The sequence below is a fragment of the Sorex fumeus genome, unplaced genomic scaffold (genome assembly GCF_029834395.1).
Source record: "Sorex fumeus unplaced genomic scaffold, SorFum_2.1 ptg000081l, whole genome shotgun sequence".
NCBI classification, from domain to species: domain Eukaryota; kingdom Metazoa; phylum Chordata; class Mammalia; order Eulipotyphla; family Soricidae; genus Sorex; species Sorex fumeus.
The window spans coordinates 3,574,679-3,596,127 of NW_026606138.1; the positions used below are offsets into that span (position 1 = coordinate 3,574,679).

Sequence of the window (21,449 nt, forward strand, 5' to 3'; positions counted from 1 at the left end):
AAGAGGGAAAGCTGAAATGGCCTCGTGTCAGCTGTTTTCCTCCACAGGATACTGGGTGGTTCCTGTCCTAGCCAGATACTGATTACTTAAAGCTTAGCCCAAGAGTTCTTGTCAAAAACGATTTCCGGAGTGTATTTTGACTTGCTGAGGTCTGAAGAACTTTGGGAATTTGTTTAGGTGTGGACCCGAACTCCAGGAACCCTGCGGTAGTAATAGGGTAATGAGGTCTATCCGTTTGAACAGATTGTCTTGGGGACCTCATCTTCGTGTCCCTGGCGGCTCTGCGAATGTCCTCATCTGACATGGGGAATTCGCGCTGGGAAACGAGCCTTAATAAATCAGACAAATGGAAGCTTAAAACGTTCAAAGGTCTTATCTTCGAGTTGTTTGAAATGCCATTGCAGACGGCTATGAAGGTTCTGATCTCCAAATTTTTGTTTCTAATTGACATTTCCCCATTATAATTGCACTGCTGCGGATTCTCATAAGAGTTTCACACCACTCAGGCAAATTTTAAATATTTAAATGGCTGAAGACTACTTTTCAGAGTGAGTCAGTTTCTTCGCATAAAGTGCAAAGAATCTGTGTGACATTCAACTTTAAAAGACAGTAAAAATATCCCAAATAGTCAACCTTGTATGGCAAGACACAAAACAGGTGTGTGTTTGTATAAAATATGGTCACTATGACTTCCTGTGTTAAAACTTGAGTAACTTTTATTCTAATTTTATCCTTAATCAATTCATTTGAGAGACCTCTTATTCACCTTTGGGTTTCAGGGGTTTTTTGTTTTGTTTTTAAGATTTTATGTCGGTGGCCCAGGTTCTAGCTGAGAACCTAAATGGTCCCTTGAGAAGCATCAGGAACAAAGACAGAGCAATGAGCTAGGAGTAGTCACTGACTCCTGCCAGGTATAGTCCCCCAAATAAATAGAAAATATTCAATTTTTTTAATAAATCTGTATTTGTGCCATTAGTCAATAATCATTAGAGGGAAATAGATGACCATCAAGTTTTATATAGAATTATTTAGATATATCTAGAAGCAAATGGTATTTTTCCCTCTGCAATCAATGAAAAATATTATAATAAATAGAAAAACAATTCCTTTCTAGAAAGTCTTAAAAATCTCTCCATACTAAATATTTAAGTCACTGTGATTTACGGAGTTGTTCATAGTAGTTTTAGACATACAATGCTCCAACAATAATCCCACGACCAGTGTGACCATCCCTCCACCTATGTACCCAGGTTCCCTCCTACCCCCTGCCCCACCCCCTCCATGGAAGAAATATTTTTAGCTTTTGTTGCTATAGTTCGGTCTCCTTGCAGCTTTGTTGGCTCCTTGTTTTAGACATACACACACACTGCTATACCAACGATGTGCTTGCAGCCCCATGCTATACTGGTATAGGGAGGCACCCACAAAATGCTCTACAAAATCAGAATTTTGTCTCAAATCAAGAAGCCTTTATTAGCTGACCTTTATTAGTGACTGCTCTCTTCAACCTTGCCTGGATGGGAAAGGCAGCTCTGAGTATAAAAAGCAAGTGTTTTTTTAAAGGGTCAAACCACCTTCTTGGAATTTCACTAAGCAAGTAAGCAAATTTGCAGAAACCAAAAAGCAGTTCACTACATAATCCAATGAATAACACTAAAAAACAAAAATAAAGTAGTCAAATAAGAACTAAAACGTAAGTAGTTAAAGAGTTAAGTGGTTAATAAACAAAGAGTTAAAAGTTTAAGTGATTAAACAAAGAGTTAAGTAGTTATACAAGGAATGTGATAGTTAAACAGCAATAAAATATTCAAACAATCGATTGATTGGTGTGAGAGAAATTGGAAAAGAAAATGGTTAGCTACACTCTTTAACATTGTTTATTTTGATTCAAAATGTCTTTTTGTCAAGTAAGTGCATCCATTCTAGATACCGAGGTCAGGTCAGTGTCCACACATACCTCCCATTCACCTTTTCTTACTTTCCCTCTGCATTTCTTTTCATCCTGGTCCTTATTTCTATAATCTAGTGCCCAGGATAATCTAAGTATCCACCTGTTGATAACCTAGTTTTCCCTTGTCCTGTTATTCTATATTCTCTGCCGACTAGTGAAATCATTTGGTATTTGTCCTTTTAATTCTGATTCATTTCACTTAACATGTTATCTTCCACTTCCCTCCAAGTGGCAGCAAATTGCATGATTTCATCATTCTTTGCAGTTAGTTATGTACACTGAGTTCTTATATCCTTTTCTGCATCTTTAAGTCTCTGCCATCCATGGGCATAAGGCACAAATAAATACACAGGAGTTTCAATTAAGTTAACTATGTTCCACTTTGGTAGGGTTACCAGGCACTCTGTATATATGGGAATTGTCTCACATTTAATAATTTTGTTTTGTGTCCAGTACTGTTTGTCAGAACTCCCTGAATGACTTATATTCAATTTTTTCATTAAATTACAAAGCTTTGGCAGTTAGACCTGTATTTTAAATTTAGCTGGGCATTCTCTGCCTTTATTTTGCCAAACCTGTGGACTTGATACTGGTTGTTCCTTGTCTTTTCATTTCTTTTTTTTTTTTGTGGGGAGGAGGGGAGAGTGTTCAAAGCTTAGCACTGGTTCTGCCCTGAAGGATCACTCCTGCAGGCTAGAGAGACCATATGGGGTACCAGGGAATTAAACCCTGTTGGCCACATGTAAGACAAACACCCTTCCCACTGTACCATCACTCTGGCCCTTCATTTCTGTATTTCTTAAGTCACTAATGATGCCAAAAATGACCTTTTCGATTACACAGCAAGTCATATTTACAGTCATTCTAATTTTACATTTACACTTTATGTGGAAGATACATAAATAAATGCACATATTTTTCTTGTTCACCGAAATCACCCACAAAAAGATGTCCTGGAGATCTAATTTTAAAATGTTTCTATTGAATATATCAGAGATAAAAGTTGACACATAAATATTAGAATTTTTGTGAGATCTCTGTTGTAAAGAATTAATTCACATGGTGCAGGTAAGGTGCTTGCCTAGGGGCTGGAGCAATAGCGCAGCAGGTAGGGCGTTTGCCTTGCACGCGCCGACCCGGGTTTGATTCCCAGCATCCCATATGGTCTCCCAAGCACTGCCAGGAGTGATTCCTGAGTGCAAATCCAGGAGTAACCCCTGAGCATTGCTGGGTATGACCCAAAAAGGAAAAAAAAAAGTGCTTACCTAGCTATCACTGACCTGGGTTGACCCTGGCATCCCATATGTTCCCCTGAGCACTGTCAGGAGTATTTCTGACTACAGAGCCAGAAGCTCTGAGCATACAGGATGTGGCCAAAACAACAACAACAAAAATAAAAGTAAGTAACTTACAATATGCTGCCAGAAGGAGAAACAGGGAATTTGCTAAAGAAACTAGGAATATCTTATAGCTATTGTTCAAAAGCCTGGTTTTACATATTCTGTTGAATACAGTGCTGTTGAATACAGTAAGCTTATAACACTTTGTCTCTGCAGGTATAGACGGCATGTTGATAATAAATTCTTGTAGTGAAAATTTAACGATTGCCAGTTGCACATCTAGACCTCAGATTGAAGTGACATCTCTGTTAGACTAAAAAAAATAATCTATTTTAGACACTTTGTGAATAGTTGATTATTATAGCTGACATGAAAGTATTTTGTTGTAGAATTCTTTCCACCGTGTATATAGGGTGTTGGAAAGAAGCTGCCTTAATGCCAGAGATAAGAGTACAGGAACAAGATACTTGCTCTGTATATGTCCAACCCCAGTTTGATCCCAGCACCACATATGGACCCCTGAGCACTACCAAGTGTGACCCCCAACAATCCCCTATGCCCCAAATAAGAAGGAAAAAGAAAGAAAGAAACCACCACATCCATTGATGAGGTAGTCTCCAATCAAAGATTTGCATCCCAGGGATGGTACACATGTTCCACTGGGATGTTGAGATAAAATATATCCAAAAAAGTTTATATTGGTTTTATTGGTCATTTTTATTTTTTATTTTTATTAGTGAATTACCGTGGGGTACAGGTACAAACTTATGAACTTTCGTATTTGCTTTACAGTCATACAAGGATCTTTTACCCATCCCTCCACCAGTGCCCATTCTCCCCCACCAATATTCCCAGCATCCCTCCCACCACCCCCACACCATCCCCCTCCACCCCGCCTCAGCGTCAGGGCATTCCCTTTTATTCTCTCTCCTTTTGGGTGTTGTGGTTTTCAATAGAGGTATTGAGTGGCCATTGTGTTTGATCTATAGTCTACTTTCGGCATGCATCTTTCAACCCGAATGGGTCCTCCCAACATCCTTTACTTGGTGTTCCCTTCTCTATCTGAGCAGCTTTTTCCCCCAGCATGTGAGACCCGTTTTCAAGCGATGTAGCAGACCTCCTTAACTCTACTATATATTGGTTTTTATCTTCCATTTCCTATTTTAGTAAGAATTTGCAGCCGCGCGCTTCCAGGAGCTGGGTTTTATAGTCTCTGGGTCTTGGCCGTTGATGGGATTACACGGCACCAGGGGACCAATTGGTGGGTGTGACCCCGGCCTACTGGAATATGGAGGATCTGGGTGGAGGATGCTCAGCCCCGATCCGAGCAGGCTTGGAGATCTCAGCCCTGGGACCCGCATGCCTTTGTTCCTCTGCCGGTACCTTCATGCATGTGGAGAGTGGTCTCAACATGGTTGTGGCTGGTTCTGGAGGTCTTCGACTGCCAGAGTCCTAGTCGGGGCGGGGAGGAAAACTCAAGGGGCCCTGGCAAGGACAGCCAAGAGCGGGGGCAGGAGACTCTACTGAATGTAACCTGCCCACATGGCAGAGTCTGGCAAATTCCCCGTGGCGTACCCAATATGCCAAATACGAGTAACAATGACGGGTCTCATTCTCCTAACCCTGAAAGAGTCTTGAATATGGCACTTTTTAAAAATCTCAGGCCTAGGACGAAGAAGACATTACTGGGGCCTGCTCAAGGCAATCGACGAACAACAGGATGATCGTGATCGTGATCGTTCCTATTTTAAATCTTACAAATGTTTTATAATTTTCATGCTTCAGAAATACAGACGTACACATAGAATTAGTAAATAAATTTCAGTGCAGTTGTGCACTTTTTTTTTACCCATAAAGATAAATTGTAGAAAAAATAGAAAATCAATAATTTTACCTGGAAATACCAGCTAAGTTGAAGGTGCTAGTGTTATTTTAAAAATTTATTCAAGGAATCATAAAATTTTAGAGTAGGTAAGGTGCTTGTCTTGCACGTGGGTTCAATACCCAGCACCACACATCGTCCCCTTAAGCCTCCCAGAGTGATCCCAGAGCCAAGAGTAAACCTTGAGTACAACTGGGGCTGGCCCCAAACAATAACAACAAAATTAATTCAAGTGTTTTCAAATGTTAAAAATCTCAGTCTTTAAATAAAACTATTCTTTTACAGAGGCATGGATGTTAGGAGATGGGAAATAAACAAAAGGCAAGAGTTTGCTTTCTGTAATGCACTAAATAACTATAAAAACTTCCTTTTTTAATACTTGACATATAGCAGAAACTTACATTAATTATAACAGTCATGATTTCTCATATTACACTTCTGCACAAAAATATGCTATAATTCAAGAATATCCATTGTAAGAGCAAAAGGATTAAGAAATAAGCATTTATTCTTAGGTGTCAATACATATTTTGTTGTGTACTTAATATTTATAAAATCATCATTGTTATAACAATAAAGCAAGCTTTCCATTATATAAAGCAGATAAGTAAAAATATAATTAAAAGCTACATGGGATTTGATTATCCCATTTTTAGTAAAAACACAACTATGTGTCCTTCAAATATAATTTCTGGAAGGTTACATAAGATTCTAGCAGTGGTGAACACTGAGAAATAAAACCAGAAAATCAGATATGGGAAGAATTAAGAGGAAGGGCACTTTTTTCCCATTTATTTTCTGTAGTGTTCAAAAGCTTTACCATAGGTGTGTCTTAATTTTATAATTAAGTGTAACCCTTATAAACATAAAACAAGTTATGCTTTTCTAAAAAGAAAGATTCTTTTTAGAACATCTTACATTTAAAGGTATTAGTAGATATTCATAGCATAAGGTAAAAAAGGTAAAGACCCTCCTGTTGATCGTCGATTTGCTTGAGCGGGCCCAGTAACGTCTCCATTGGAGACTTTGTTGTTACTGTGTTTGACATATCGAATACGTCACGGGGAGCTTGGCAGGCTCTGCCAGGCGGGCGAGATACTCTTGGTAGCTTGCGGGGTCTCCGAGAGGGGCGGAGGAATCAAACTCGGGTCGGCCATGTTGGCCGCTTGTAAGGCGAACGCCCTACCACTATGCTATCACTCCAGCCCATTCATAGCATAAATGCTGCATATACAACATAAAATGAAGTGGCAATGAGCACCTTTGGTTTGTTTCATGGGCCACACCCCACGATGCTCAGTATTGAGCAGTAACCTCAATATATGAACAAAAATGGCAAACGCAATCATTTAGATCAAGAAGATAAATGGTGTCTACTTCAGAACTATCAAACAGTGATGTAGGCCAGTAGGATAGTGCAGTGGGTAAGGCACTTGCCTTATGTGCGACTGACCTGGGCTCAATCCCTAGCATCCATATGGTCCCCCGACCATGTCAGGAGCAATTCCTGAGCACAGGAGTCAGTTCTGAAAAACAGAGAGTATAGGCCCCAAACAAAGACAAAAACAAAATTATCAAACAGTGGCTATACTCTGTTCTGTTTTATGGAGATAGAGCTATAGTTTAATATCCCTTATGTGTTACTTATATGGCACGGGCTCCTTTCATTATGATATATATTATTCTCTCATATAATTATGTTATAAACATGCTGCTTCCATTATTCTGAAATCTTATAAGCTTCTAACTTAAAAATTTATAAATAGATCAGTCAGAGTGATAGCACAATGGATAGGGCGCTTGCCTTGCATGCAGTTCACCCAGGTTCGATCCCCAGCATCCCATACAGGCCTCCAAGTACCACCAGGTATAATTCCTGAGTGCAGCATAAGGAGTAATCCCTGAGCATCGTGGGATGTGGCCCATGAAACAAACCAAAAATTGTTTTAAAGAAGGAAAATAAAAGCTTATAAATAGAAACCCTGGTTGTTGTTAATTTATCTAATCTCTAATCCTACTTGTACCCCTGCAAGAGAATTACTATTTTATATTTTATATTTATCATTCTCATAAATTTTCATACTAATTTAATATGGATCAACATATATTTCTTGAGTAGAAGTGAAGGCCTCCCATTGATCATCGATTTTCTCGAGCGGGCCCAGTAACGTCTCCATTGGAGACTTTGTTGTTACTGTGTTTGGCATATCGAATACGTCACGGGGAGCTTGCCAGGCTCTGCCGTGCGGGCGAGATACTCTCGGTAGCTTGCCGGGCTCTCCGAGAGGGGTGGAGGAATCGAACACGGGTTGGCCATGTTGGCTGCGTGTAAGGCAAATGCCCTACCGCTGTGCTATCGCTCCAGCCCAACACATATTAATAGTGTAATTTTCCATAGGTCTATACGATATGCATCCTTTGTCTTACTCTATCAAAGATCTCCATATACAAACTAAAACTGTCAAACTTTTAGAAGAAAACGTAGCAGTAAAGCAGCATAATCACAATTATAGAACACAATTATAATCACGATTATAGAACATAATAGCTACATAGCAGGAGGCTGCAGGGCCCTGGGCTGACCTGCAAAGACTCAGGTCAACTTTGCCAGGTTTAGTGACTTTCCTTAAGTCCCTGTTCTCTCTGAGAAATGCTACTACCTCTCTAATTGAGAAAGCCCAACTGAGCACTGGAGAAGGAGATTAAGACCACAAAGACCCCCTGAAGAAGCAGGTGTTTTTCTTTGATTTGGAGGAATAGAGTTAAAAGTGATACTATTTTTGCTTTTGTCTCTGCCAACTTGCCTGGAGTAAGCAAGCCAACTTGCCCAGAATATAAATAGGTGAATGAACTATCCTTCGTAGGTCAGTATTTGGGATGAGAATCTCACAGAACTCATGCTGGTACACTACATAAATTTTTTTTTAAAGTCCTTGGTGTCCTGAAATTTCATTTGAGATTCCTACTACAGTCAATAGAGTCTCCTGCCCCCATGCCTGGCCGTCCTCACCAGGGCCTCTTGGAAGGGGGCAGGTTGAGTTTTCCTCCCTGCCCCGAGCAGAAACCTGGCAGCCAAAGACCTCTGGAACCCAGCCACAGCCATGCTAAGACCCCTCTCCACATGCTTGGATGAGCCTCACGCATGAAGAAAACGGCAGAGGAACCCAGGTGTGCGGAACCTGGGGCTGAGATCTCCAAGTCTGCTCGGATTGGTACCAGGTCTCCTCTACCAGATCCCTCATCTTCCAGTAGCTAGACAGTTACACCCACCAATTGCCATGTCATCCCACCAACAGCCAAGATCCAGTGACTATAAAACCAAGCTCCTAGAAGCACAAGGCCACATTTTGCGGCTGCGCAACCTCTTATTGTCTAGTTTTCACTCTCAGAGAACCCAGCAGGCTACCGAAAAATCCTGCCCTCGTATATGCCTGACTGGGAACACCTGTAAAGGAGACTAGAGGCTGCCCCCAAAAGCCTCTATCCCCCTCAGAGAGCCTGGCAAGCTACTGAGAGTATCCCGCCTGCATGGCAGAGCCTGGCAAGCTACCCGTGGCATACTCGACATGCCAGATACAGTAACAATGATGGTCCTCATTCCCTGACCCTGAAAAGAGCCCCCAGGATGCCATCAGGCTACACTAGCATGTGACAGGGACGAATAGAGATGTTACTGGTGCCTGCTCGAGCAAGTCGATGAACAATGGGATGACAGTGACAGTAACTACAGTCAAAGGAAAAATAGGCAGGTTGAACTTCATCAAAACAAAAACAGCTGTGATTCAAAGAAGAGTATCTTAATGAGGGTTGTCTTCTGGAGAATCAATAGGACATGTGTATAGACATACACACACACACACACATACACACACATACACATATACACAGAGAAAAATTTATTATAAGTAATTGGCTCATGTGAATAACACAAAAACTGGACACTGAAATCTGCAGAGTGAGTCAAGAGGCTGGAAATCTAAGAGGGTTGATAATGTAGTTCCAGCTGAAAACTGATGGGCTTGAGAACCAGGAAATGAGCCTGGAGCAATAGCACAGTGGGGAGGGCATTTGCCTTGCAAGCGGCCTACCAGGGTTCAATTCTCAGCATCCCATATGGTCCCTTGAGCACTGCCAAGAGTAATTTCTGAGTGCAGAGTCAGGAGTAACCCCTGTGAATCGCCAGGTGTGACCCAAAAAAGAAAAAAAAACTGGGAAAAGTCAATGTTTCAATACGAGTCTGAGGACAGGAAAAAAATAATGTCCTAGTTTGAAAACTGTCAAGCAGAAATAATTTTCTTTCCTTTGGGAGAGGTTCAGACATTTTTGTTCTATTCACACATCCAACTGTTTGCATCAGGTCCACCCAATAGCTTGGAGAACAACATGCTTTAGTCAGTCCACCAATCCGGCACTGTCGCTGTCACTATCATCCCATTATTCGTGGATTTGCTTAAGCAGCCACCAGGAAGGTCTTCATTCATCCTAGCCCTGAGATTTTAGCATCCTCTCCTTACTCGTCCTTCCCAATGGTGCCGCATTGGCTCTTTCAGGGTCAGGGGAATGAGACACATTATTGTTACTATTTTTGACATATTGAATATGCCACGGGATCTTGCCAGGCTCTGCCATGCGGGCAAGATACTCTCGGTAGCTTGCCGGGCTCTCCGAGAAGGAGAACTAGACTATAAGACGCCGCTTGGCTGCATGCTTCCGGGAGCTTTGTTTTATAGTCTCTGGATCTTGGCTGTTAATGGGATTTCATGGCACTGGGGGCAGTTTGTGGGTGTAACTGCCTAGCTACTGGAAAATGGGAAATCTGGATGGAGGAGGCCCAGTCCCGATCTGAGCAAGCTTGGAGATCTTAGTCCTGGGACCCATGTACTTGGGTTCCTCTGCCAGTTCCTTTATGCATGAGGCTCATCCGAGCGTGTGGATAGTGGCCTTGAGCATGGCTCATAGATACCATAACTATCATAGATATCATAAAGAAATCGAAAAGACAATCTACAAATTGGAAAAAATATTTACAATTTATATATCTGATAAGAGTACAGTATCAAGAATATATAAATACTTTACAGCTCCAAAATAAAGACAAAATAATTCAATTTTTAAATGTGCAAAGAGTTTGAAAAAACAAATGGGCAGTCAATACATAAAATACTCAACATTATTAGTCATTAAGGAAATGCAATCACAACTGCATTTTAATCAAAACTACAGATAATAATAAGTATTGAAAGGATATAAGGCAATTAGAAATTTTATACATGATTAGTGTAAATGTAAAATGCAAAATGATACATTTTATTGGTGAAAACATTTGGCAATTTCCTAGGAAGTGATATCTAGAGTTAGCATATGATCATTGCTCTAGGTTATAACCTAGGGAAATCAAAACATATGTCTACACAAAAACTTGTATGCAGATGTTCATAGCTGGAAGATAATAGTGTTCTTAGAGAATCCATCCTGGGTTTGATTCCTGGCACCACATGGTTCCCTGAGTATATCTGGGTGTAGCACAAAAACCCACCAACACCACTGGTTGAACTGAGGATCCCTGGCAGTGAAGGACCCTTGCTTGAACCTGGTACTGTTGGTCAAGAATCACCAGAGGGGCCCCCTAGGCCTCCTGAGCACTGCTTGAGAGCCCCACACGTAAAAATAAAATAAAAACTAAAAGTGAATCTTCCAGCAGATGAATTATATCTCAATAGAAAGGGGAAATACATATCAATTTAACTTTATATATGCATGTTGCCTGATTCTAGAAAAGTAGTTGAACACTGCTCCTGACATTTTCTCATTTAATTTGACTTGAAACATGGTAATTTAGAACATTTTTATTTATGGAGAAGCAAAGGGATATATTTCTTACAGCAAGTATAAAAGAGTCCTTTACATGACAAATTTCAGCTCACTCTTAAAAAATGTACATGACATTTTGCATTCCAGAAATATTTATTTTTCTCCAGTCCATCTGCTCCTCGTACATAATATATAGATAATAAAAACACAATATCCAAAGTAAGACTTCTTTACTTTGTCTGGCACTCATGATATCTGCACTTGGAGGAATGTTTTTTTCAATGTTCAGGCTTATCTCAATTTTTCCATCTGCCAGTAGATAAGTGAAGCCCAGAAATAAAAATGAATTATTATAAATGGCATCAGATCAACAAGCCCTAGTTTCTTGAGGAGAAAGGCTTATTTTAACTATTGGCAAGTCCGCTCAATAATTTATATTTAAACATCTATCCTTGTACTGGGCATCGCTGATAACATGATTACATATTTACATTGGCAAGAATATGATCAGGGTGATCAAACCAAGCATTTCACTCTTCATTTATCACGAACGCAACTCTTCCAGGTAATTGGAAGAGGAAGTCTTTCCTTCCATCTGAGAAGTGATGGTCCTTTAAATATAATCCATGGTCATAGAGTTATCCAGAAAAAATTCACTGGCTCTTTAGTGGCCAAAAGGAAGCAACTCCCCACTCTGAAATTTCAAGGTGAAAGGCTAATGAGTTTAGAGAGTAGCATTCACTTCTGGTTTATTCTAACTGACCCTAGCCCACAATTGCGTTTCTGGGTGGTGAACTTTTACATTCACACTGAACAAACACAGGAATATATATTTAAATAAATTACCATTCTTGGATAAGCATGTGGAGAAACTGGAGGTAGCAGATTCTTCCGTTTGACTGTGAGTTCATTTAAGGTCAAGGTAGACTTTGATGCACTCCAGTTAATGACAAGATTGTCTGCACCTTACACCAAATGTGGACATTATAGAGATTTCAGCTAGATCACTGTACCACTGTCATCCCATTGTTCATCGATTTACTCGAGCAAGCACCAATAACATCTCCATTCGTCCCAGCCCTGAGATTTTAGCAGCCTCCCCTTACTCGCCCTTCCCAACACTGCTATATTGGAGGCTTTTTCAGGGTCAGAGGAATCCCATCATTGTTACTGTTTTTGGCATAGCAAATATGCCACAGGTAGATTACCAGGCTGTGCCGTGTGGGTAGGATACTCTCATTAGCTTGCTGAGCAATCCAAGAGCCCACATATAAGAGACTACAAGCAAGTATGTTAAAACCAAATACATGTGTGCTGAGTAGGTATATCAGTGGGCTAAAGTATAGGGAAATTCTGTGTCACACTCTCCGGGAGCTTTGTTTTATAGTCTCTGGATCTTGGCCATTGATGAGATTACATGGTGCCAGGGGCAGTTTGTGGGTGTGACTGTCAAGCTACTAGAAAACTGGGGAGGGGGGGTCTGGGTAGAGAAGGCCAGTCCCAATCCTAGTAGGCTTGGAGCTCTCAGGCTTGTGTCTCACACATCTGGGTTCCTCTGCCGGTTCTTTCATGCGTGAGGCTCATCCGAGCGTGTGGAGAGTGGCCTTAACCATGGCTGTGGCTGGGTTCTGGAGATTTTTGGCTGGCATGGTTCTGCTTGGGGCAGGGAGGGAGACTCAACCCGCCCTACTCCGAGGGGCCCCAGTGAAGACAGCCTCGTGCGGGCACAGGAGACTCTGCGTCGCTCTCTTCTGGGAGCTCTGTTTTATAGTATCTGGAATACCTGAATTTGATATTCAGATAGATATCAAATATAGTTGCTTTTAAAAGTATCAAATTTGTGTCAGATATGTGAGATTTTCCTTTTCGATCACGGTCACGGTCCTCCCGTTGTTCATCAATTTGCTCGAGCAGGTCCAGTAACGTCTCCATCGTGAGACTTGTTGTTACTGTGTTTGGCATATTGAGATACTCTCAGTAGCTTGCCGGGCTCTCCGAGAGGGGCGGAGGAATCAAACCTGGCTCTGCCAAGCCTGCTGCATACAAGGCAAACGCCCTACTGCTGTGCTACAGCGGTAGGGCGTTTGCCTTACAAGCAGCCAACATGGCCGACCTGAGATTTTCCTTAGTGAAATGTAATTTTATAAGTATTCCTCTCCAAGATTAAAAGAAATTCAAAGGTTTGGTGTAAAGAAATATGCTCTTAAAAGTAAGTACCTTTTATTCCTAGTCATTATTAGATTTTATCACGGTCACGGTCACGGTCCTCCTGTTGTTCATTGATTTGCTCGAGCGGGCCCTGTAACGTCTCCATCATGAGACTTGCAGTTACTGTGTATTGGCATATCGAATATGTCACGGGTAGCTTGCCAGGCTCGGCTGTGCAGGCGACATACTCTCGGTAGCTTGCCAGGCTCTCCAAGAGGAGCAGAGGAATCGAACTCAGGTCGGCCATGTTGGCCGCTTGTAAGTCAAATGATTTTATCAAATGACTAAAATAATTCTTTTAAGGTTTCCTTTTTCTTAGTCTCTAAAAAGTCCTTAAGGTCAGAGATCTTGTCCCATGAGTCCTCTGTTTTCCTTCCCCAGCACCCAGTGTGAGTTTTTGAAAGCAGAACGTTGGTTGAAAGTCAGTAAAAGTTGGTTGTTGAACTAAGTTTCTCACTGCTCTGTGGTTAAAAATCAAGTCTGAGGAATCACTGCTGATATTAGCATACTAAACTGCTTGGGTTTTGATAAACTGACCCTCATTTTCCCACATGTCAAGACTAAACCATACTACCGCTCTCAAATTTACTGTGAAAATAAAGTGATGTCAATAAAGTGAGGTAAACCACATCTTGCAGGCAAAATGCAATTAACGTGAGTTGCCATCCTCATCACCATTAATACCAATTGAGTTTAACTTACTACATTACAACAGTCACTACATGAGTCCATTATTATTATTAGCTACAGAGCTGGATACTTCTCATCCTGAAGTCATGCACGGAATACAGAAACTAAGACAGGACTCATGCTTGACTCTAGTTTGAAAGGAAAACAAAGTCTGTGGAAATCAATCCTTTATCTTTTCTTTCTTCTTCTTTTTTTTTTTCAGCATCCTCAATCCCTAGACAGAGAGGGTGTAATGAGGAAATAAGCAAACATATAACGAGCAAAAATTCCAAACAGCTCTTTATTTCTATGTGTGTTTGGAAAAAATAATAATTAAATTTAGCACCTATTTGAAGGAGACTTTTTTAACTGCTATGATTTTTATTAACTGTTTTCACACCTCACCAATTTTTCTACAAAACAGATGATTGCTCTATAGCATATTTGATTTATTTTTTATTATTATCTTTTTAATTTTAATTTTTATTAGTGAGACACCATGAGGTACAGTTGTAGACTTACAAATTTTTGTGTTTGGGTTTCAATTATACAATGATCAAGTACTCGAGTACCCATCCCTCCACCAGTGCCCATTCTCCACCACCACTGATCCCGGAGTATCCCTCCCACCCCCCACCCCCCCATCCCACCCTGCCTCTGTGGCAGGGCATTCCCTTTTGTTCTCTCTCTCTAGAAAGACAAAAGTATGGAGGATGAAAGGAATTCAGTGATCACAACTCAGAGAGATATTGAGAAAAATTGTTACCGTGGCTTCTAATTTATTAGAAAATATGTGGTCTATTGCTAATAGGCAGATCAATAAAATGAATAGAATCTTGCTCTGTGTGATAAAATAGTCACTTGTTTTTGCTCATGAAACCCATGGTGAAATTTATTGTTATTCATATACATATTGTTCTCATTTATATACTATTGTCCTTTAAATATTTATTTTGTTATGCAAACACATATACACATTGACTGCAAAAATTTCCCACCAGCTACAAGTTATAAGAGCTGCCTCTTTCCATGGAACTGTGCATACAGTCTGGGGAACTTTATAGCTCTTGCCACTTAAAAAGTCTTTGAGAAATATTTCCAATCCTTCTAACATGTTCTCTTCCTTTTCCTTTCTTGTTTTCTTACTTTCATTGTCTTTTGTTCTTCCTTCCTTGCTTTCTTTCTTTGTCCTCTTTTTAAAAATAATCAGCAAAATTTTTATTCAACACTTAACAGAATGTTGATTATTAAAATGCTGTAAGAAAATTAGAATCAAAGTTTTAATCACAAGGTCCTGACAATTTCTTAACACCTGTAATTCCAGACCATTTCATCACCCCAAAGGAAGTATCAGACCCATTAGCACTCACTCTCCAATTCCCTACACCTCTGTTCCTAGCAGCCATCAGTCTACTTTCTATCTTTATGGATTTGTCTCTTCTGGAAATGTGCTATAAATAGAATAATAAAATAAATGATCCTTTAGTGTATGGTTTCTTTGATTTAACGAAGTATTTTCACTCTCCTTTTATGTGATAGTTTCATCAGTACTTTCATTCTTTCTTGTAATGGAATAATATTAACAATATGGATTTTGATAGGGCTGGAGCGATAGCACAGCGGTAGGGGTTTGCCTTGCACGCAGCCAACATGGCTGAACCTAGTTCGATTCCTCCACCCCTCTCGGAGAGCCCTGCAAGCTACCGAGAGTATCTCACCCACAGGGCAGAGCCTGGCAAGCTACCCGTGACGTACTCAATATGCCAAAAACACAGTAACAACAAGTCTCATGATGGAGCCGTTACTGGGCCCGCTCGAGCAAATCGATGAACAATGGGAGGACCGTGACTGTGATGGATTTTGATACCATCATTTTATGTATACAAGAAATTCCAAAGTCGCAATTTATTGTATCATGAATATGTACATAATCCCCAAGAATCTTTGCAGGGACAAGAAAAAGAAATGTTTAGTATCATGTTTTCACTCTTTAAGGAGAAAAATATGTATTCATTTGTTTATTTATGCGACTGCTGCTTTCCAGAATCCTCCAGTAATTAAATTTTCTCTTTTTAACAATCAAGTCAAATTTATTCTATCAGCATTCAGTCTAGCTAGACAGGTAAAAATACTTATTCTTTGTCTGGGTTTGATACCTAGATACTGTGACATATAAATCTATTGGAATCAGTTGTGTGGATTTAGAACTATAGAATTTTATGTTTTTATTTCTAAGATTAAGATGAGGCCCTGATTGCTATTTTAAGTAGTAAAAAGTATTCAAACAAACAATTATATTCTCCCTAAGGATTGATTACAGAGTTCAATTTTTGTTTGTTTGAGGGCCACACCCAGTGGTACTGGGGACTACTCATGGCTCAGTGTCGTGACCTTGCGTGGGGGTAATGTGATGCTAGGAACCAAGAACAAGCCTCCTGCATTCAAAGCATGCACTCCAGCCCTTTGAGTAATTGCTTTGGCCCCAGGATTCAATTCTAAGTGGATTAATTATTTTTTAATATCCACCACCACTCACTGGAGTTGCTCTATCATTGCTCACACTTGACACCTCCCTCTCTCCCTCTAGTTACCTCAGTTAACAATGTCCACTGCCACCTTGGGGCATTGTTGTTATTCATTTGTTTTATTTCCTTCTTTTGCACACAAAAATACAATCATCCAATTTTGTCTTTCTCCTCTGACTTGTTTTATACTTCAGATAACGCCCCTCCTTGCATTTTCTTCCATTTTGCTTCCATTTTTCATCTTTCTAAAAATCACTGAACAGTAGTCTGATGTGTAAACACACATCTTTGTTATTCAGTCATTTATCAGTGGGTGGCACTTTGGTAGTTTCAGTGTCTTAGCTATTGTAAGTAATGCTATAATAAACATTATAGTAGATATAACCTTTTGGAGTTAATGTATTCATATGATGCTAATAAATACCTAGAAGTAGGATTGCTGGGTTAGTAGATACTATTTTTAGTTTTATGAGGAAGCCCCATATTGTTTTCCAAAATGGTTGCTCCAGTTTACATCCTGACCAACTGTGTGTGAGTTCCTTTTTCTCCACATGCTTGCCACATGTTATTTTTATTTTTCATGCAAGATATTCTCTCAGAGGTGAAATCATATCTCATTGAGATGATTAGCATTTTTCATGACTTCTCAGTCATCTATGAGTGTCTTTTTAGAAAGTGTCTATTCATTTCTTGTGCTCTGTTTTTAACTGGGGCATTTGTTTTATGTTATCGTTGCTGAAAATTCAATTTTTCAAAACTGGAGTGCACAATGAGATGTAAAATAAACTGAAGAGGCTGTTCAGCTTTACATTTTTGATGACTCAAAAAATAGCTAAGTTGGGGCTGGAACGATAGTTCAGCGGGTAGGGCGTTTGCCTTGCACGGGGCAGACCTGGGTTCGATTTCCAGCATCCCATATGGTCTCCCAAGTACCACCCGGAGTAATTCCTGAGTGCACGACCCAGGGGTAACCCCTGAGCATCGCTGGGTGGGATCCAAAAAAGAAGAGAAAAAAATAGCTAAGTTGTAGGATCATTGTGTGTTATTTGTGCGCTTGAAATTAAATTAATATATTTAATTTAGTTATACTGTTCAGTATTGAAAGAGTGGTGATTGACTGCTTAGAGATAGGGAGTTACTAATTGTATAGCCTTACTAAGAAAATATGTTTGTCGTTTAAAGTTTTAAGTATTAAATTCATATTTAGCATTTCTGAAAAAATGATTCATGAGCTGAGGATTTTTAATATTTCTTTAACATCGTTGCTTTCTTAATTAATTTTATTAACTAGGAAAAACTGAAACTGGGAACTAAAATTATACCTCCCATCATTTTGTTCTTTTGTTAAAAGGGAAACAGCCTCCTCACCATGAGTGACAGTCAAAACAAAAACTAATGCCAAAGGGGGAAAAAAGTGAAAATTAATCATACTTGGTTACAAGACAAAGCTCTACTTCTTTTATTCTATTTTATGAACAAAATAACCATTCCTTTTAGGATGTTAATGCTCAGATTTCATTGATATCTACAAATGATTTAAATTAAGTATTAGCCGTACCATTTACTGCATTTGGATAATTTGCTTCTCATTCTAATATTTCAAAACAGCTTGGAAGCCAGCCTCACATGCATGCTGGTGGAAAAGGGAGCCGAGATAGAGAAGGGACCACCAAGTAAAGGATGCTTGGAGAGAGGGATATGGGAGATGTGTGCTGAAAGTAGACTATGGACCGAACATGATGACCTCTTAGTACTCATGTTGCAAACCATAACACCCATAGGAAAGAGAGAGTAAAAGGGAATGAACCTGCCACAGAGGCGGGGTTGGGGGGCAGGGGGGAGAGATGGAGGGGATAGCAGAAGGGATACTGGAAACATTGGTGGTGGAGAATAGGCACTGGTGGAGGGATGGGTACTCGATCATTGTATGACTGAAACGTAATCACGAAATTTTCTAAGTCTGTAACTGTATCTCACAGTGATTCATTAAAAAAAAACTCTTATATAACATGCCCCTTTGATTCCCCAAATTTCAGAAGCTGGCAGAGCTCAGTCATAACACATAGCATTACCCTAATCAATTCATTTGCCACCATTGTACAAGAAGACTTTCAAAGTATTGTTTCCCATGCATTCAGGACTTGGTGCAAAGTGATGACTATCTTGCCTTTCAGGACTTCACAATTCAGGCGAAGCTACTTCTCTTCCCTTGATGAAAACACTGGGAAAATTGCTAAGAGGTTTCAGAGATCCTTGTATTAGGAGGATTAGATCTGAAAGAGTTGTGACAGGTTTATTTGTAAGGTTAGAGGGATAATTCAAGGTTGATTGGTCTGCCTGGAGCAAAAATTTAGATAGGATGTGATTTATTTTAATGGAAAAATACACAAAGACTAGATAAGAAGTTGCCTATGGCCAAAGCCAGATGGCTTTGGTTTTATTATCATTTATTATATTCTGTGATCAAACATTGCTCTTGTGATAGCTAAGAAAACATCAGACTGGGAGATGTTAGTGTTAGGGAGGTTTCTAGGGAGGAACTACAGCAGAAATCTGAATAAAGCTGAAAAGGATTTAAGCTAATTTACAGTCAGTGAACCCCAATTGTGTCTCTTCTACACTCTTTGTCCAGTGATTACTTTTCAAACATAGACATTTTGAGATATATATCCATACAAAGAGGTGAAAAGGATATGCACAAAATAATACTAACAGTTACTTTACACTCTATAGTACTATTGGACAGTTTTTCTGTCTTTTTATTATCCACATATTTTAGTCACTATCTATTATGCTTATCTAAAGAAGTCATTAATTTTGAGGACATGAGATAAGAATTTTAAGAGCTTGAGATGTAATAATGGCCCCACCTTAGATGATCATTGATTTCATATAAAACAATGCTACTGACTCTTAATTGCTAACCAAATTTACCAAACTTATTTTCTTCAAATATCTGTTAGTATAAACACACACACACACATGCATATACACCAATAGTTCCACGCAGTCATATATGAATAAAGTGAAGTAAAAACTACAACTACTATATAGTTATTATAATTAACATGTCATATCTGATTGCAACTAATTGTAAGTATTCACATAGTTTTGCTTTTTTAGACTTTTAATTTTTTTTTTGCTTTTTGGGTCACACCCAGAGATGCACAGGGGTTACTCCTGGCTCTTCACTCTGGAATTACTCCTGGTGGTGCTCTGGGGACCATATGGAATGCTGGGAATTGAACTCGGGTGGGCCGCGTGCAAGGCAGACATCCTACCCACTGTGATATCGCTCCAGCCCTAGACTTTTAAAAAAATGCATTTATTACATAAGGAGAATTTTAAGGTGCATTGACATACATTACTATTTTTCTTAATAAAAAATAACAGTTTATAAAGTTAATTTGAGAAAAGCTTGACATTTTTAGTGTACAAGCAAGAGCTCATCTACAATCAGTTCCTTCACCCAACATATCCCTGCTTCTTTAACTTTTTTAATGTGACTCTACCCAATTGGTTTTATTATTATCCCCATTAATAGATTAAGGAGTCTGAAATGGAAAACACTTAAGTGAGGTACAAGCATTAATTTAAACTCAGTTTCCAAGGTCAATCCTTAGAGAACAATGTAACATGCATAATTTTTTAAATTATTCCCTTGAGTTTTATTTTGTAAAATGAAAAAAGAAAGGCATTGTGAACTTTGCTTTTTTCTTGCACATATATAAAATGTCTGGTATCATTGCATGAAAAATTTGAATATATCTATTTATTTAAAAGGGAGAGCGACATTATACAAGTCAAGCAGGAGCTAACAAGTAGGAAAGTTAGTCACTTTTGATACCCAAATGTTCTCTATGCTTTAAGATTTCCCATTTATTTAGAGTGAAATATATTTATTACCTTCTTATATCTGGTTTGCCTTCCTTGCATGCCAAGTTCATAGACCGTATCTTTGATTCTTCTTACATAACTTTCTTCAAAATTTCCCTTAGGAAAATTATTATGAATGGTCATATGCCAATTCATGTATTTTAGCTTTCAGAAATTAGTGAAGTTGCAATCATGTCACATTTAACTTTCTAAGAACTTCAAATTTCAGTCACAAATTCACTTTCTTAGTGTGATATATATATATATATATATATATATATGTATATATATACTTACCTTCTCATCTGTCAAGTGATTCAGGAAGGGAATTTATACAATACACAAATTATTTATAAGTGAAGAGAAACAATAAACCATTTCTTAAAGACCATTACCCTTGATAGTTAAAAGTTGTAGCATCTGCAATTTCTAAGAATTAAGGAAATCAGTCTATTCACACAAATGAGCCCCATTCCTTTATTTCACTTGTTTTTATCACTTTTTTTGACATAGTATTTTCTTTTCCTTTTCTATTTAATTAGATAATGTCTGTCCTAGAAAACAAAATACTTAGGGGGAATGAGTAAATTTCAATCACTAAAAAAAAAAATGTTGGGAAGGGGACAAGGTGCTTGACATTTAAACTTTATTCTGGTTATGTCATGGAGAGGAGGCTGAACCTAGATTTAGAGAGTTGCAGAAATTCTTACCAAGAGCCAGCAAAAAACCGAGGAGTAGGCACTCATTTGATTTGGGAGGACTCAGGTTTATTGTGCCAAAGGACACAGGTGGGCTCAAAAGATGGGAGTCTAGCAAGATTAGAACTTTCATTTTATGGGGACTCTGATGTAGTGGGGGAAGTCATTTGCAGGCAGCTGGCAGAAGAGTAGGAAAGTAAAAATTCTCAAGCATATCTTTTGCAAAGCAAGGTCGAGAGTATCTCAAGGACATGCATAAACAATTGGGAGTACACTCCATGGTTACAAAGCGACACTACTACCCTGTCAAGGACATCCCAAATGCAATCTGTGGTTACGTCAGGTTGCCTCTGCTCCTCTGGTGTTAGTCTGTTTGAAATGTGGGCAGGCGTCTACTCTATTTTTCTCTTCGACAGCACATTTCACATCTGGGAAGCACATCAATATTAATATTCTTACTTCCCACTACACAGGATTAGATGTGTACAC

General features: G+C 39.2%; 1 protein-coding gene across 2 annotated transcripts in view; it reads left to right on the forward strand.

Annotated features, from left to right (window-relative positions):
• PTPRR (protein tyrosine phosphatase receptor type R) overlaps positions 1-21,449 on the forward strand; it is a 328,064-nt gene that overhangs the window by 236,979 nt on the left and 69,636 nt on the right. The window lies entirely within an intron of this gene.